Source organism: Spinacia oleracea, chromosome 3 (genome assembly GCF_020520425.1).
Source record: "Spinacia oleracea cultivar Varoflay chromosome 3, BTI_SOV_V1, whole genome shotgun sequence".
Taxonomy (NCBI): domain Eukaryota; kingdom Viridiplantae; phylum Streptophyta; class Magnoliopsida; order Caryophyllales; family Amaranthaceae; genus Spinacia; species Spinacia oleracea.
The window spans coordinates 104,012,809-104,018,670 of NC_079489.1; the positions used below are offsets into that span (position 1 = coordinate 104,012,809).

General features: G+C 35.3%; 1 long non-coding RNA gene across 1 annotated transcript; it reads right to left on the bottom strand.

The window, feature by feature from the left end:
* Positions 1-757: 757 nt before the first annotated feature.
* On the bottom strand, positions 758-5,648 carry LOC110775023 (uncharacterized). The gene is made up of 5 exons (XR_002529638.2): positions 5,479-5,648; positions 4,524-4,728; positions 4,318-4,442; positions 3,235-3,505; positions 758-1,037 (listed from the first exon to the last, which is right to left on the bottom strand). It is a non-coding gene; the product is annotated as an uncharacterized lncRNA (long non-coding RNA).
* Between the last annotated feature and the right edge of the window lie 214 nt (positions 5,649-5,862).

Genomic DNA, 5,862 nt, shown 5'->3' on the forward strand with positions numbered 1-5,862 from the left:
TTTTTAGAGTGTTTTTCTCAAGCCCCCAATTGTAGCTACGGGATTGGCTTGGTGCTATAATGCTTTGCATACGTTTTTATGCATTCATGGTGACACGCACTACTACAAAAAAGGGCAAAGAAACCCTTCCAAAATGGCTTAAGAGATCTACTTTCAAGGGGTCTCTATCTCACAGGTCTCTTTGATAAAGAGACCCCCTCATCGAGAGGGGGTCTGTTTGTTAAAAGTTAGAGACCTCCACGTAAGAAAGGGGGTCTCTTCTGTAAACGTTGGTGAAAATATTTTAGAAGGGAAAGAGACCTCTTATTAGAGATGTGAGATCTGTTTGTTAAAATGTTCAGACCCCAAAAGTAAGATAGGAGGTCTCTTTGAATATTTTTATTTTTATTTATTAAAGCAGTTAAGACCTCATATATAAGATAGGGGGTCTCTTTGTTATTTTTGTTATTATTATTTTTTACAAATTAAGACCTCGTATCTTAGATATGGGGTCTCTTTGAATTTTTTATTATTATAACTAGAGAGCCTTTATTACACCTGACGGGTCTCTTTGCAACCCTTTTTTTTAAAAAAAATCGATAATAGCAGAATACAGGCGAGCAAGGACAATTCAGAATTAACATACATATTACACCTGCATTTACACCTCTATAAATATCGGGCAGCAGGAATCAAACGCAAAAAACCACACCTGCTATAATACATAATTTGTAATAATTCGAGAACAATTCCATAATCCATATATTACCAAAAAAAATATTTCCCACAAGTAATGCTCAAAACGCAAGCTTTACATAAATTGTAATTTGCATAAACGTCAAAGATTTACATCGCAATTTCCAAAAACGTAAAACAAAAATCAATTCCAAAATATAATCATTCATGCCAATTTTACCAACAATTAGAACCAAAACTCGTGGAGTTATTTTCATACCATCAACTTGGTTTTCTTCATCTGCTTCATGCTTGAGCAAATACTCGACCCACATGTCTCTAACCTCATCCTCATTTTCTGATGAATAAGTTTCTTCATAAAACTGTAATAAGTAGCATAATTAGTAGTTAAACAAAGGATAATTTAAGAAAATCGACTCATTTACCGATTTACGATAACACGAATGATGAGAAAAATATAAACAGCTGAATGAAACTTTGAATACCAACCAGCAATATATTAAGGGCAATTTATTTGGTTGCCTAAACTAAAGGGCATCAACATTAAGGCACCAAGAAAACTCCAAAAAAAATAGCAGGTAGCCATCCAACAACACCAACCAACTGAAATTCTAACAAGACTGCAATCCCACTGATCCACAAAAAAAAAAAACACCACCAGAGGCCTGTTGCAGCAGCAAACCCACATAACATCACTTCATACCCCATTCGGAACTCATAGAACAAACTGGATGTCCATTTATAAGTTTTCAGAGCCTGGTTTTGAGGTTCATAATTGGACTGTTGGTGGTCAAAACAATTGATGATTGAGGATCAGTGGATATCAAAGTTAACTTTCCAAAGAACAATTTATTTCACAGGAAGTCATCTAAAACGAGAAACATGGATATCTTGTTCATTCACCAGACACTAATTCACACAGAATGGAATACGGCAAATAACATAATCTTTCTACTAAAACAATATCGTATCAGGATTCAGGGGATAATATTGCAGAAATAAGACATTTATAATACTGAGCACTCTCTTTTCAGAAGCTTTCAATACCCCGAGTAGCTTGCACTATTAAAAGTTCCATACTTCAGTTTACTGTATCCAAGTAAGAATGACAGTTAAGGAGTAGAATTACAACAACAGTGTAAGATTTAAGATGTACATGTTTGCAATTCGGTAATAAAAGACAAACCTTTATGAACATGGACGGTAAATTTATTATAAACAGAAAAGTTCAAATTCAAAATTACACAGCAACTATCAAAAGAAAATCAGCTAAAACTCAGGAATTACGGCAACACAATTATACTTGAACAATACCCAAAGATCTTGCAGAAGCTCCACAAATTAGTTGTCATTTGGCTACAGGAATGACAGGTAATATGTTCGACTCGCTTGCCAAAAGACAAGATAGCAAGCAGTCTTGCAACTAAGTATGAAGAGATACGCAGAGAAACTAGCAGATTCTTCAAACCTACCTTTTACAGTGAAAAAACGCAACCACAGTGTTGGTGCACAAGTCTGCCATAATATATGCCCAAGTGTGCATGGTCTAGGTGGGTATGGAGCAGTTTTAACATCCCCAAGCATTCAATTATTTCCTGGATTGCTGTTCAGGACAGTTGAGAACAAGGGACAAACTGCATAATCTAAGTGTTGTTTAAGTCTGGTATTACACTGATTAAGTTTGGTTTAAACTGGTATTACACTAATTAAGTGTTGTTTAAGCCTTAACTTCTCTGATTATCTGTGAGGTGCAAATAAATTGAATCACAAATCATGTATTTATTCAGAACTGTAATACTTAGTAAGAGGCAATAAGAGCAGATAAGTGATCACATCACTTATCAGTCATGTGTTTTGCAGTTTACACCCAAGCCAGTTGATAATAATAATTGAACATTTACACAATTACCCAACAAGTTTCGGCTTGTGTTTGCAAACTGCAAGGCCAGGATAAACAGGATGAAGGCAAATCGGCAAAAAAAAAGAAATATAACCAGTTACTAAACTATTCATCTTCCCTCTGCACATTTGATTCCCAATTCTATCTATCACTTAAAAGTTTAAACCCCAAATCCAAGAAAAACAAAAAAACTGAAATATAAATAAGTTACTAAACTATGCATTTTCCCTCTAGACATCTGATTCCCAATTCTATCAATAAATTAAAACCCCAAATCCAAGAAAACTCAACAAAAGACATATGTAGGAATAATCCCCTCACTCGTGCTACAGAACTAAAACAGTCGGCCGGCCATGGAGTCCAACAATAATGTTAATATATGCCCATCACACAACGTACGCCGCGATTAAAACCTCTCCTGTGGAACAATTCTCCTACTTTAATACGAATTAAAAAGTAATTTAAATATATCACAATATAGGCTAGTGTATTTCCGATAATAAAGAACACAGTGGCAAATCTTCATAGCAATTCATAATTCAGCTCACAAGATGTCAGACAAGATAAATGAAAGAAAACAATGTAGTCAAAGTACTAGAAAGAGAAGTGATCAAATACCAATAAGTCGCATACACACAAACGCAGACCACGCAACATACCATTTAGTAGCCAAACTCTGAGGCTCCGAGGCCCAATAGTAACGTTCTTAACGTTCTTAAAACATGACATTCTTAACTTTATCTTTCAGGCCAGGAAGAGGTCGCACAATTTAATTAGAAGTAGGAGATCTTGTACTTCTCCCGCCTACTGAAGCGATACCTCCACGACCACCAGCAGCCCCAATTGTCATCGAACCACTATCTGAGGTCTCTGGCTCCATGTAGAAGTGAGCATGAAATGCAACAAGATGGGTATACTATGTTTGTGGGACTGTGTTAATCAGAGGAAAAAAAATTAGAACCAAGACATTGGAAAACTGTAAATAACCACACAATCCAGGACAAACAGATCGGCTACAAATAATCATAAATTGCAGTCACAAATGTTTGGATAAAAATCAAATACTCTGTTTCTTTTAGCATTAATGTGAAGGCTAAGTTACTCGAATTCTTCATTTCCACCTAAAGTACTGGTGTGTTGGATCCTTAACACTAGATATGGCATGGATTCTTGATACTTCATTTCAAACAAAAACAATGGAATTTTTCATAACATAGTCGAGTCTGATACTTGGACTTTTACCCATTTATGACTGAGTTACTTAAAGTGGAAGTAAAACACACAAGAGGATCTCCAGATTCAGACACCAACTTAAATTCTTCACAGGTAAGTTCAAGTATGAAAAATGTATTGTAACTATACAATAAAAGAAATCAGATGCTTATTTTACCATCGAAAGTGAGTTAGTGTCCTTTGTAGGGGTGGAGGAATGGATTAACAACAAAAAAGGAAATAGTATGTATTTAAAGCAATATAGTTTGAAGTAATAAGTTTGGCTACATCACTAAGGATATGAAACTTTTAGTAATACCTTCTGCTATTAAGTGACCAAAACCAGTTCCAATATCATATTTGTCAACTCCATAGTCTGTAACCATTGTTTTAATTGCAACACCTTGTTATTTAAGATTCACTACGCACAGAACAAAAATGAGCAAGTATATGGTAGCAAAGGGAAGTCAACAAAATGATAGGTCTATATGTTCATTGAAAAAAGATGGATTTAAAGCCAGAGAGCTTACTGTATGAAAGTTCAACCGTAAAATGTGACTCTTCGGGTCCAAAACCAAGAAAGGCATTTGAAAATCTCTCCTCTGGGATGTCTCTTTTCCGCAATACCTTCATGCCAAGGCACTCCGTATAGAATCTACATTTTCCCCACAATAATTAGTCATCTGCTTCATAATAAGCAATCTGAAATTTGCAGATGTTAAAGTTGGAAATGTACTTTATAGTCTTATCTAAATCTCTAACGCTATAAACAGCATGAAGTAATCTTCTCTTATCATTTTTAGCCCACTGTACATCACTTTCCTCCGTAACAGAAGGCCTTGCTTGAGCTATATTGCCAACTGTACCAGCCTCCAGTGTATTCCTGTCTGGGCTTGGCTGTGTAGATTCCTTTATACCAACTAAATGCGGCTGTGAGACAGCTGTAGAATATGAAATACGTATTAGTGCAAAGTTGATAATATTGACATTAACTTCATGAGATCAACATACATTTCTCCATATTCTTCATAAGATTCCGTCCAACACAAGAACATATACCAAAAGAATACTAAAACATAACACGTATTAAACTCCTGGAAGAACCACATTCTTCCGCAGAAAGTCAGAAACCAAAGTACAGTTATCCACCTAAGCCTTTCTCATACGCAGTTCTACGTCATTGATAATGGATATGAGCTTGCTTAAGAAGTTCTTGTTACCCTTGGGTTTCATCACACAATCATTTGGGAATTTCATCAAACACTTAGTTTGCAACTCAAATAATATAACTTCCACTACTTATTACCAATCAAAATAATCATCTACAATAATTAACCCAAGAAATTAACAAAATTCAGTAAATCCCGAATCAATAAACACACAATGACAACCAATTCTTCCTAATTAGAAAACAATACTCAATAACACATACTGAAACCCTAATTTTCAAAAAAAACTAAAGCAGAAAACGCATTAAACTTAAATCTATCAGCAACAAATATAACATTAGAGCTAAAAATATCCACAACAATCACAACTTAACTAGAAATTCTGAAAAAATGAACAGATTTTTGCCCTAATTGACAAACCTACACCTCCAACAAATAATACCGTCCAATTGTAACCATAAAGCCTTAAAATTATGACATAACCGGAAAAAGTCAGCAAAAATTGAGGAGAAAGAGAAATACCAGTGATATTTGAAATAAATTTGAGAATGGCAAGGAATTCCTTGGATTAAGAGCGTGGAAAGAAGGTGACCGATGTAGAGTTTCTATTGGTACTTCAATTTCTCGATAAATTGCTTCTTTCAATCGCAAATCTGCACCAACATGTGCATAATAGTCTGCCGTTTTTAGGGTTTTTTTTGCTGAAGCTCCATATATTTTTTTCTTGTCGAAGATTATCGAAGATTGGGGAGGATAGAGAAATTAACCAGAGGTTTTCCTGAGAGATTGCTTGCTCGCGTGCAGGGGAGGGAGATTGAAGTAAGGAGATGTGTAAAAAAGAGACCCGTGTTTTGTGACAGAAGGTCTCCTTCTTTTTCTTTAAATGGGCCCACGTGATATAAGAGA